Genomic DNA, 13,102 nt, shown 5'->3' on the forward strand with positions numbered 1-13,102 from the left:
GAAATAAAAATACACACTGGAACTTCAGAAATTAAAAAGAAAAAAAAAAATCCAGCAATATATCAATTTTCATTTTGGCCAGAGACACAAGTCATCTCATTCATTCTGTAGGTTGACAAATTAAATGAAATACTCAAAACATATATATCATTTATCAAACAGACTACATTATCTTAAAAGGTATAGCCTGAGAATACATATCTGTGGGTTCCGCATCCACGGATTCAACCAAGCTTGGATGGAAAGCCTGAAAGGGTGGGAATAAGACTGCTCAGTGCATGCTTTTATGGCAGAGAGCCTCCCTAGACATACAAGACCGTGGATTCAATATCTGGTGCCACGAAATACACAATGTGTCTACACTGAACATGTAAAAACTTTGTTTTCTTGTAATACTCTCCCAAACACTATAGTACAAGGAGCATTCACTTAGTGTTTCTGTGGTACTGCGTATTTTATTTTAGGTATTTTATCTATAGCTGTGTGCAAGTTAAATGCAAATACTATACCATTTTATAAAGAATTAGAGCACCCTTAGATTTTTATATCCACAAAGTCCTGGAGCTAACCCTCAGCAGATCCTGAGGAAATGCAGAGACTAAGGTGGTCATCCTGGAATAGTGTGTGATGCTCCTTAAGAAACTAACACCAGGGCTGTGCCGGGGAGATGCTCAGCAGGTAAGAGCACTTTCTGCTCTTGCAGAGTATCCAGGTGCAGTTCCCATCACCAACACTGGGCAGCTCACAAGTGCCCGTAACTCCAGCTCCAGGGAACCAGATGCCTCTTCTGGTTTTCCATAGGTATGCATGTACATGACATACATTCACAAAGACATGCACAGAAGCACATACATATATGCATAAATAAAAAATATTTCTAAAAGAAATTAAAATCAGGATTATTTATGAGCCAACAATCCTTCTGAAATATAAAGAACTGAGGTGACCTCACAATGTTACCACAGACATGAACGACATCACAAAGGTTGTCTGTATATTCACTGCAAGGTTACCAAAACCATGAATGACATCACAAACGTGTGGTTATGTTCACTGCAACATTACCACAGATAAGAAAGGCTCGAGATGTCTGTTGATGCCTGAGTAAATTAAAAAACCATCTACAGAAGCCAACTACCTATCTATCTACACATACATCATTCAGCCCTAAAAGAGGAATCTTGCCATTTGTCACAGCATGGATAAAGCTGATGGGCATTATTCTATGTAAACCAACCAGACACAGAAGGAGGAAGAATAGAAATAGCAGGATTTCATTTGCACGTGGAATCTCAAAAAGCAACGATTAAACACACAGGTGGAATTTAAACGGCAACTATAGGATGGAGGGGTGGACAGAAAGACGCAGGCCAAAGGATCCAAGAAACAGATCACAATGAAGAAGGCCAGGGTTCTCATGTACATAAGGAACCCAAGGAATAAAAATGACACTGCATAGGAGAGTCTTGCTAAATGAATAGATTTCAGTTACTCTTCACTGTCATAAAAATAAAACAAAAGATCTGGGGACATGACTGCATCAGTAAGGTACTGGCCATTCAAGCATGGGTCCCCCCTGCTCAATCCCCAGGACCCACTGGATCCTGTACTCAGTGCTGGGGAGGTAGAGATGGAGAGTCTGGGCTTGCTAGTCAGCAATCTAGCTGAATCGGAGAGCTCCGGGCTCTGTGAGAGATCCTGCCTCAAAGCATAAGGTGGAGAGCAATTGAGGAAGATATGCAGTGTTGACCTCAGGCCTGTACATGAACTTCCATCTCTGTGCACATGTATCTGCACACACACACACACACACACACACACCCACAAACAGTACCAGATACATAAAATTTTTAAATCAAAAAACAAAATGTTAAAAACAAAAAACAAAATGGCTAACTATGCGAGATGGTAACACTGTTTCATACAGTAACTATTTTAATATGTGTGCTTCTTGTAACAACATGTATATGCCTTACGTATAATAAAATTATTTTTAAAAAGGAATCCATGCTAGGGAAGTAATATTTAGTATAATCTTATGATGACCTAGTTATAAAATGTTTCAAAAGCAAAAGTAAGGTTTGTATGGTAAAACAATCTTTTTTCCAAGCATATTACTTCATTTCTGTTCCTTAATTTTTAGGGTACCCGCCCTAAGCCTCTCCTGAATCAGAGACTAAAACCAACCAACTTCTAAATTCTATAATCCTGGTATAAGTAAATGTTTTTTTAAAAAGATTTATTTATTATGTATACAGCATTCTGCCTGCATGTGTCCCTGCAGACCAGAGGAGGGCACCAGATCTCATTACAGGTGGTTGCGAGCCACCATGTGGTTGCTGGGAACTGAACTCATGACCTTTGGAAGAGCAGTCAGTGCTCTTAACCACCGAGCCATCTCTCCAGCCCAATGCTACAGTTTTTACCAAGGAAATTCTTTCACTCTTCTGTCATTCAGACCAAATATCATGATTAGGGTTCTCCTAATCACATCATTGATTGCCTCTCAACTCAGGAAGTGTCCACAGAACTTCTGCACACACCTGGCAAATATTTACTCTCTTATCTCCACTGTGCTCTAAAAGTATGGGTGGCATAACTATGTCCTGACATCACTGTTGATGAACATTTAGGAAGAATCATAGAATTTACTGTTAAGGATTGTGGTATCAATTGAGTCCTAGGCAGCAAAGATAATCACTTCTGCTTTTAATTTAGTCACTACATGTTACAAAAATAAATCAAGCTATGCAAAATTATCAGGCAATCTATGCACAGCAATTATTAAAAAAATAAAGTTTATTTTTATTTTCACACTTGTTTACTTAAATATGACATTTACCATCTCAGCCAGGCATAGTGGTGAAGTCTACATATACCAGCCCTCCTAAGGCTGAGGCAGGATGATTTTTAGTTCAAGGACAGTTTGTGCTACAGAGCAAGACCCCGTCTCATGAAACAAATACGACATCTGGCATCTAAAGCACCTAATCCTGTGTTCCGAAAGCAATTATCATAAAGAACAAATTTAGAATTAAAAGTCATAGAGACTTCAGTCAAAGAAATCTGATTATGAATCTGCCTAGAGATTTCTAAGAGGAACAGAAAAAAGAAACATGTAAAACGCCCCCAAGTGAAGCTGCAGAATCCCTGGGAGCGACAATAAACTATTTTTTATTTTATTGCACTTCATCCTTTTGAGACAGGGTCTCAGGAAGCCCAGGCTGGCCTTGAACTAGCTAGTGGAGCAGAGGATGATCTTGAACTTCTGAGCCTCCCATCTCAACCTCCCGCAGGCTGGAATTGGGGCGAGTAACAGCATGCCCTGTGTGCAGGAGGCTGTACCCCTGGGCCTTGTGCACGCTACACAAGGATTCTACTGAATGAGCTCAATCTCAAGCCTTTAACACGTATTTTCCTAAGACTTAGAACACTGTATGGTGATAGTATGTACATTTTACTCAACTATTTAATGAAAACCAACTTTGTGCCTATGTGGCGTTTAAAAACCAACGTTGTGCTGACCCGTCCTATGTGACAGTGTTCTTTATCAATTCATCTAAATGTACTATTGATGTTCTTCCTTCCCCCCAAAAGCTCTATACTGAGCATGCGCACACAGACACTAAGTATCCCTGACTGATGACTATTTCTTCCTCTGTACTCTTTTAGGTGTTAGAAATGAAAGTACCCAGTAAGCCAATTTAGTACTTATTAAAAGAGGAAGTCTTAACAAAGTAGAATTATGAAGAAATGCCATGTAATTAAAGTTTTACATGACTAGTGTCCATGGCTGCAACAGATTTACCAAGCTGAAAATAACCAGCTGCTTTCCTGGGTAACTGTCATCCTTTCTGTAGAAAAGGTAGGAAAGAAACCCCTTTGGGGGGCTGTCTGCAGAAGGGAGACCCAGAGGACGAAACATCAGCATTCCTGCACTTGTCAGCCTTTTCCAAGAGAAGGGATCAGATGCTTTTAATGATAAAATACAAGTTGCTTACTCCAACTGCATGTGGCTGGTGGCGAGTGACAGGACCAACAGACTGCTCGCTCTCTCTCTCTCTCTCTCTCTCTCTCTCTCTCTCTCTCTCTCTCTCTCTCTCTCTCCCCCTCCCTCCCTCCCCCCCCCACTTATAAATACTTCAAAATAATCAATGAGGTAGTGAATACAGTTTTAATACAGGTTCAGTGAAATTAAAACAGGTAAAGTGTTTGTCCAAACTTGTGCTTAAACTATACTAAGTCATTTTCATAGCTGGAGAAAATACAGCTGCAGGAATTCTTGTGACACTCCCCAATCCACAGCTCATGAAATATGATTCCCATACACGGATGCTTTAGTGAGAACAGGGGAAAACAGGCGACACAGAGCAGTTGACCCCACCTTCCTGAGGGATCAAATAAAAGCCACGTAAGTTCCTATTTAAATGGCAGGCTTCCTCAGAGTCCAAACGGGCTGAGGAACTGAGGGGAAAGGCCAAGAGGAAACATCATGGAGGAAGAGGAAGCTGGGCCAGGCTGGTATCAAGCATGTGCAGGTCATTATGTGTTGACCACATACCTATTGATGTGTCAGAAACTACCTTGTCATGTGATCTCCACTTACGTCTAAGCACCAAAGGCTAACGAAACTGAGGAAAGTTCACTGCGGGGCGATGTGGAAGAGCTCAACCATCAGTCTTCAGTGGAGAGCCTGGAATGGGAAGGATTGGCGGAGGCTGGGCAGGTGAGGAGACCTGGACATGGGAACGCAGCTCTGTGGACAGACAGGGCGGAGCCAGGAGCCTCACTCCTGGGCTTCGGCACTGACGCGGCACAGTAGTAACAGAAGAATGCTCGAGAGGCCAGGCCACAGAGGAGGGTCGGGCAGCTGCAACGCCTTTGGAAAACGCTCAGTCATTTCGAAGGTCCTCTTACACCCAAATGATAGGAACCACTCTCTAAATCTGTGTGGCTTCCCGAATATCTAGCTGATTAAAGTTTCTAATCTCAGCCCGCGATCTCACCAGATGTGGAACTGCGGTCCTGACGAGGCCAGCTCCCCCCAGGCTGGAAATCAGTGTAAGTCCTGAGCTTGCTGGGGGACGGACGGCAGCTTCTGACCAACACAATGCTCCTTTGTGGGCCATCCCAGAAGAATGATCTAGAAATGACTAGAGCCGTAGCATTGTGTAAAACTGCACAGCATCCACCAACACACCAGTACACAAACAGGAGCAAAGCTAGAAAGAATTCTAGGGGGCTAAAGATTAAACTGAAAAAGAACAAATAAATCACATCTTTATTGAAAACCCTCATGTTCACATACGGTCACTCTGATAGGGAAATAAAGTCAAGACGCCATCCTCACTCAAAACAACAGTACTGGAGCCGATAGCAAGATCTATAGCTTAGATGGTCAAAATATAACACATTACAGAAGATCAATAATCCAATATTTATGAGCTATTGCGCTCAACCCACTGGCCATGATGTCTTTGGTTAGATGATAATGGGAAGAAAGACTCAAATTACTAACAGACCTTACTTCCGGTGTTTTTCCAGGCTTACAGCCTCTACAGAGCCAGTCCTTAGGTCCCCCCACCCCGGCCAGTGTCCTTCCCCAGGAGGTTCAAACACAAGCAGGCACTTCAGAGGTTTGGAAATCTGAGGATTAAGGATCAGGCGGCTTAGAATTACAGGTAGCAAACAGTTCAATGTCCAGGGTGTCTCGAAAATGCCCCAGAGTTGAAAGGTCTCTGCTGGAATCTGAGACATCTAGACTCAAAAATCCTAACCCAGCAGGGATGAGTGAATAAACTACAGGACAACCCTGTGTTCAGCCAAATGAAACAGTAAGAAACACCACTGGGTGCACAAACATGTTGCCAGATATTTAAAATTCTGCAAGACCAGTGTTTGTAGTTGTATACAGAATTTATATTCTAGACCTATCAATGTTTGCAAATAAAGACAAATGAGGCTATAAAAAATTAACTTCAAAAAATCCCCGCTAAAGAAAGGCTAAGAAGAGAATGAATGAGCCAAGGCCTCTGTAATGAACCCCTGGATCTGGCTTGTAGTTAATTCTCTGTTTCTTTGCCACAGTGTTCCTTTACTAATAAGGGCCACCTACCCCAGTGTGTGGCATTTCTTGAGAGTGGCATCAGTGCAGGAATAAGGCAGTGGTAAAATACAGTGCAGGATTTGCGGAATGTCGCTTGAGGGGAGCAGAGGAAAACAGAGTTGTCACATGAACGTGCACTTGACTGCTCACCATGTATTTACCGAGCACCTATGCACACAGCTCACCCACCACCCCGAGCATCAAATCCTCGGTGTGCGGCACATGCCGGATCCATAGGAGCTATGAGTCACTGCAACGTGCCTGGGTCTCTACTACCCAGTGATCAACAACAAATGCCATCTTCAGCAACTTCACGATTTCACAAACACTAAACCACTGAAACAGGCACTCAGACACCGGGAAAAAAGACATCTAGCCCTCCTCCTCTGCACCAAAGTCACTGGCCTATGAATGATAGTAGTGTAACATGGGTGCTCGGGGGCGCGAGGGGCCAGTGGGGGTGGGCTGGCCTTTGAACCTCCAAGTGGAAGCCAGGACTGCATCTCTGTCTGTGCAGAGAACGCAACCTGGGCCAAAGCTTCCTGAGCCTAGAACTTAAAGTCCCTACACAAGGACAGGGACTGCTGATGGATCCCCTCTGGAGTCTGCAGCCAGCCCTTTCCTTCCCGGCACACATCCTCCTGTGTCAAGCTTCACCATCAGATCTCCTCTCAGATGTACAGCTTTCCTCTCCCCGACCGCTCCAGATTTCTTCTCTTCCAGAGAGACTTTGCCACACAGCCCTCCATAAAGGGCAATTCCATCCGCAGAGACCCCAGTCCTGCCTTTACCCTTTGAACCCTGCCTGTTCCTCCATGGCACTCACAGCACTCCGGGGGGATGGGGACAGCTCTACTGAAGACTGTAACAGAATCCAGGATTAAGTCACTATCCACATACCTGACACCAGGAGGCACTTGTTACCAGCACCTCTGTAGATCATGTGAGCTGAGTCAGAGCGCTCGACCACCTTGCCGTGCGCACAGCAGCCAGCAGCCAGCAGCCACGCGGTCCTACAGAGATAGGACCGGAGAAGCTGGGGCCAGGTCCCAGGGGTCACAGGGACCTTTGCCTTCACCAGGCCCAACTGCTATCACAGCAATGTGACAGCAACTCTGGAGAGTCAACCCGAGAGCCTGCAATTTCACAGTTTTTAAAAGTTTACAGAGACAGAATTCATCACGGAGAGGATCTAAGGAAAGGTGCAAGATATAGAGGTATCTATGGGAAGGGGTGGGCTGGAGAGCAGACCACAACAAGATCTCTGTAACACTTCAGCAAACTAACAGGGGACTGAAAATCAGCTTTGGAGGATAAGGAAGAGGCTGATGAGGAGAACTACTTAGATGATGAAAGTGATCAGATTTGAGGCGTCTGTGAATGTGGACCTGAGGGATACTGAGGAATGGGTGAGGATTTGGGGGTCTCAATCTGGTGACCGCAGAGGAGCTGAAGCATTTAAAGCTAGAAGGGCAGGCACGTGGACACATTACAGGGAAGTTTCAGACACGCCGAGGAGGGCAGGCCTGAGCACCCTCTCACTGGCTACGCATGGACCAGCAGGTGGATATCAATGCGCAGATCTAGAACTCAGCGGCATGCTGTGGGCTGGTTTAGCTTTGTTTTCTTTAAATGGCAGTAAGAGACTGAACATTAAGGAATACAGTGCTACCTGACAGGAATCCTGGCTACCAGGAGGAGGATGCAGGAGGAACCACCTGAGCCCAGGAATTCTAGGGAGAGACCATGTCTCAAAAGGAGGGGGAAAAAAAAATCACACACATACACTATTTCAAAATCATAAGTCAATGCCTCGGCATCAGATATGTCGCTCCATAAGAAGAACTAAATATCATCTTATATCAGCACAAAATCATAACTTTACGTGTTGATAAATAGTGCATAACAGAAAACATGATGATAAAAGATGATAACAATAAATATCAAATATACTTAACCAAGAATATGTAAAAAGTAATGCCATAGTTATTTCTACACTAATATTTTCTATAAAATGTGATGGTAAGATCAAACTCTACACAATTAAATGTATCCGGTCTATAGATGCCCCCTATGACAGCAAACTATCAAAACAACAACTCAATAAAAGCGTACACATTTGCTCTTTGGTGTTTTCTCAAGTACTTCTCTCTCTCTCTCCCCTTCCCTCCCTCCATCCCTCCCTCCCTCCTTACCTCCCTTCTCAAGTACTTCTATTGGCCATCCTAAGTACAGGTGAGATTGAGCAATGTGTGCAGGACAAGTTACTTGAAAATAGCATCACTACTCAGACTTCCTTCATTGTGGGTGTCTGCACATCTGCTGACACCCCAAAGTCACCTGCTTATACCCTGAGTATCTCCAGGAAGACACTGGCTCTTGTAGGAAGTCCTAAGCAAGCTGAAGTCCGAGTTCTTGGTGCTCCCCACCTCACATGCACCAGGACAACATTTAGGCAAGGCCCTGCCCCACGTTGGGCGCCAAGGCCCTGTCCAATGGTCTCTTTCACTCAACTCTAAGCTCTGCCTTGACAAGTATTTTGCAAGATGTTTGTTATGAGTGTAACTAAGGTATGAATCAATGACCATACAGATGAGGTTATACAGCATGTCTTTCATGGCAGGCACTCAAACTATGAGTATGATTATTCTCCTTGTAATCTAGTAAAACTACTTATATGTAAAGTTCTAACTATTGTATCTTATAATCCATTCCTAATTGATAATATAGTTTTCTAAAAATAAAAAATGTGTTTTACTATTAAAAATTAAATGCTCGGGGGCTGGAGAGGTGGCTCAGCAGGTAAGGGGTTCATATTGCTTTTCAGAGGACCTGAGTTCAATTCTCAGCACCCACATCATGAGTCTCACAACCGCCTAGAATGCCAACTCAAGGGGGTCCCATGCCTCTGACCTCTAGGGGCACCTGCACACATGTGTATACACACATACACACACACACACACACACACACACACACACACACACAAAATTAAATTTAAATAAGTGTTTTAAAATTGTAAATGTTTATAATGAACACATATAATTCAACTCGACCCTTTACCTCTTCCACTAGAACTACAGCACTGCTCTTGAACTTGCCACTTAGCCGAGGCTAGCCTGAAACTCCTGGTCCTCCTGCCTCTAGCTCCCAAGTGCCGAGATCACACCTAGCTTCAGCTTTAGAACTGTAAGAAATTGGTCCAATGAGCTTTATAAGAACCTCAGTGAAATCTCTTCAGGCCAACGCTGAACTGAACCCAAGCAGTACAGCAACTTGGAATTTTTGTCAAGTCTGAGTAAAAGTTGAAAATTAAAATTAGTGACCTCTTTACTAAAAGCTAATTTCACCAACATTAAAGGTAAGTATAGACTAAGTCACCCAAGAAACATCCTTTATAATTAAGTTATGGGTCATCAAAGTGAGATCATGGCTGACAACTAAGACAAAAATGTGTTTTGTGAAATGTCTGTCCTAAACTTCCTGTTGTCTCAAATACTACTGAAAATAAGAACTAAGAACTAAAAAATATAAAGAGCATATAAGCACATGATATACATACAATAAACGGATAAAGCATTATTAAGCAAAAACAAGGGTTGACAAAAGTGTACTACATCGCTGCTAGGCGAGCAAAAGGCCTGGCCGTTGTGGAAAACAATTGGGCAGTTTGATAAGAGAACACTGGAACTTAGGATACGTCCTAGGAGTCCTGTCTGCAGATTAAGTCAAGAAAACTAGACTTGCACACCAAAGTTCAAAATACCTTTATTCATAATTAACCAAAACGAGAACTCAAATGTCTATCAATCATGGACAAAATGTGGGACCATGCTAAAAAGTCATGGCACTCAGGGGAAAAAGGAAACTCGGTAGATGCTGGAGCTGGCTAGTACCAGCTAAACAGAGCCTGGGTTGAGTTTTCAGGACTCTTCCCCGTTGGTGTATGAGGCTTAATATAGGCCACGGCGAATTACACTACAGTCATTCCCAAATGTTACAAGCCAGGGGTTGGTCTGTTTTTTGTTTTGTTTTGTTTGGGAGAGTAGGTTGGTAGTGTTTCCTCCATGTACACTGCTCTACGACACAGGCTACGCCGAATGCCCGAAGACAAGAAAGGCATCATTCTGTACACTGCATCTTGATAGTGCGCGACAGGAGACATCAATGGTTGCCAAGGGCTGAGGACTAACAGCAAAGAGGCACGGGAGGCCTTTCTGGGGTGGTATGAATGTCCTGCTTATCTGTAATAGAGGACATCCAGCTCTACGTGGAGGTAAAACCTCACTGCACCGAGATGATGCCTAAGTGAACCCTACCTGAAAAAACTAAAGATGTCATTAATTTGTGAATTATGTTCTGGACAAGAATTGTATCAGAGATACAGAAGGGGGCTGGGACTCAGTGCGAACACCAGATTAGCAGATCTATACACGACAGAAATGGACGTGAAATGTAGGGGAAAGGTGAATTAGTAATCACAGACAACACTAAAGCCAGAGGGTGCCTGATCCTGGGGAGGATGCTGGAGGAACGGCTTTGGGATTGGGAGTAGTCACAGGGCAGTGCACATACCTGGGCCACCCAGTCCCTACCACTAGCCCTCTCTACGGCAAGCCTATGGCTCAAAATACCATGTTAGAACGATTCTCCAATACATTTTCACTTCTAATTGATGCCCTAAAACATCAGTTACTCATCTTAACATCTACCAACTGTCATCACTGGCTCTCAAGTTAGACCATTTGGGTCCCCTAAAGTTCAAAATTGCCTAATTCCCCATGTGTGCAATGGGATCAACATTTTCCCAACGTCTGAATGAGAATGTATGAAAAACTGTGCCAGACGGCCACACTCTCGATCACAGACATTAGACACAATCAGCTGGAAAGTACATAAGTTAATTATTTTTTTGCAATGGTGTCACATGTGTTGCTCAGACCTGCTTGAAACTACCAAGCTTAGCTACTTGACTTCTCTTGCCTCAGTAGCCCAAGAACTAGGACAACAGGTGTGAACCACCACACCCAGGCAGGATAGTCCTTAACTACTGTGTCCAGTTGTTCATCATTTCTGTGGTCCCATTTAAACAGGGAGGGGGCACTAACAAATGCTACATTCTGAGGATAATTTCTGGAAATTCCAAGACCCCACTGAACGAACCACATTAGCAACATTAAGAGTGCCGGATGTAAACAGTTAAGGCTTGCCAAGTTCAGGATCCTCAGAGTGGAGAACCTGACACGGGAACATTACACTACCATTTAACCTTCTTTCATATTTTTCAAGTAACTTCAGAGCCTCGTGTTTTCTAACTCATATTACATTTGTGCAGAAATTTTGTTAGAAGCCTATTTTTACATGAATGGATCTCAACTAAGGCAAAGAAACTATTTAAAAACCTGTATTTCTAGTTGCTTGAGGCAGAACTGCTCCAAATATTATTACACACAATACTGGCTTCAAATACTGTTGAGTTCTCAAACCTAATGCAAAACGGAATTTTTAAACATAAAAGCATGTCGAGCTAATTCTTACACTGCAGGGTCCCATGAGCTAAGTTTTTATTTTCATTTTTTAAAGATTTATTTTTACTAGACCTATACACTAACACCACATCCAGTTTTTCTGTATATCAGCATTTCTTGGTTATTTTGTTATTTTTACTTGTTAAACATCTTGATAGTGAAAACTAACTGAGCTAAATCTGCCTAATAGATACCAGCCTGGAAATATGCTGTCTCGACGCACAAGGTTTTGTTTTTCTTTTTTGTTGGTTTTCAGACAACATAATAACCACTTGGTATTGACCGGCCATGCCTATTAGTGAACAAAAATAGTTTTTCATATGCATAAGCACCATTTTTCCCACAGAAAACACTTAGCCACGGTTGAGGTACTGAAAATCCATGCATATGGTAAACATGTTAGATCTGATTTTATCCTATTATGTCTACGAAGGAAGACCTCATAGTCTGTCTCTCGGACTCAAATCGTCAAAAGAAAAAAAAAAAAAATCAATGGAACGCAGCACCTCCGATGCAACCGGCCGGAAAGGTCACCGCTGCCTTTCAAACCCCGCCATAACCGGGAGTGTTGGTGATGCCACCACATCCCCGATGCAGGACCGAAGCAGCATCCCAGGTCCTTTCCACAGGGAAGGGTTTCCAGCTCAGCGCGCAGAGGGATGAGCCAGGAGAGACCTGCGGCCCTGGAGACGGCGCCAGAGGGATGGAGGCCGTGCTCCGCGGCGCCCAGGCGAGGGGAGGGGAGGGGAGTGGATCCGGGGAATGGCCACCCGGAGGGTCCGCCCGAGGGGACCCGCCTGACCCCCCCACCCCCACCCCCCACCCCCGGACGCCGCCAGGTTACGCCCCCGCCTGCCCCGCACGGCGGCCGCCGCCTCCCCCTCCCGGTCCCCGAGGCCCCCCGCACGCCCCTCCGCCAGCCTCCCCGGGACCCGACGCCGACGGCGCCCTCTCCAGGCCCGGCGGAGGACGCGGGCGGGGGGGAGCGGCTGGGCCGCGGCCTGTCCCCGGCAGCGGCGGCGAGCGCGGGGCCGCGCGGACAGCGCCTCCGCCCCGCAGGAACAAAGCGCCCCGCGGGCGGGCGGGCAAGGCGAGCGGGCGAGCAGCACTCACCGCGGACGGGCGAGCCTGGGTGCAGGGGCCCGGGAGCACCCCCAGGCCGGGGCCGGGGCCGAGCGCCGGCTGCAATCCGCGAGCTGCGGGGCCGCCGGGCGACGGGCGCGCTAGGCGGCCGGAGCAGCGACGACGCCGCCGCTGCTGCTGCTCCCTCCTCCTCCACCTCCTGCTCCTGCTCCTCCTCCGGCCCGGGTCCCTGCTCCGCCGCGTCTTCCCCCTCGCCGGGTCCCCGCCGCCGCCGCCTCAGCCTCGGCGCTGCACGGGCTGCTGCTCCTCTCCATCAAAGCCGGGCCGGGCCGCGGGGACCATCCCGGAAAGTGAGGGCTGGTGGCCGTCTCCCGCAGCTGCTGGT

The 13,102-nt window shown here is 45.4% G+C and overlaps 1 protein-coding gene across 3 annotated transcripts in view; it reads right to left on the bottom strand.

Moving 5' to 3' along the window:
• Wdfy3 (WD repeat and FYVE domain containing 3) overlaps positions 1-12,885 on the bottom strand; it is a 253,981-nt gene extending 241,096 nt beyond the window's left edge. The window contains exon 1 of one of the 3 annotated variants that reach the window (XM_076546791.1): positions 12,748-12,885. The gene's annotated coding sequence lies outside the window, so the exon portion shown is untranslated. The remainder of the gene's footprint in view (positions 1-12,747) is intronic. The other 2 variants (XM_076546794.1, XM_076546795.1) reach the window with 2 other exon arrangements.
• Between the last annotated feature and the right edge of the window lie 217 nt (positions 12,886-13,102).

The sequence above is a fragment of the Peromyscus maniculatus genome, chromosome 10 (assembly GCF_049852395.1).
Source record: "Peromyscus maniculatus bairdii isolate BWxNUB_F1_BW_parent chromosome 10, HU_Pman_BW_mat_3.1, whole genome shotgun sequence".
Taxonomy (NCBI): Eukaryota; Metazoa; Chordata; class Mammalia; order Rodentia; family Cricetidae; genus Peromyscus; species Peromyscus maniculatus.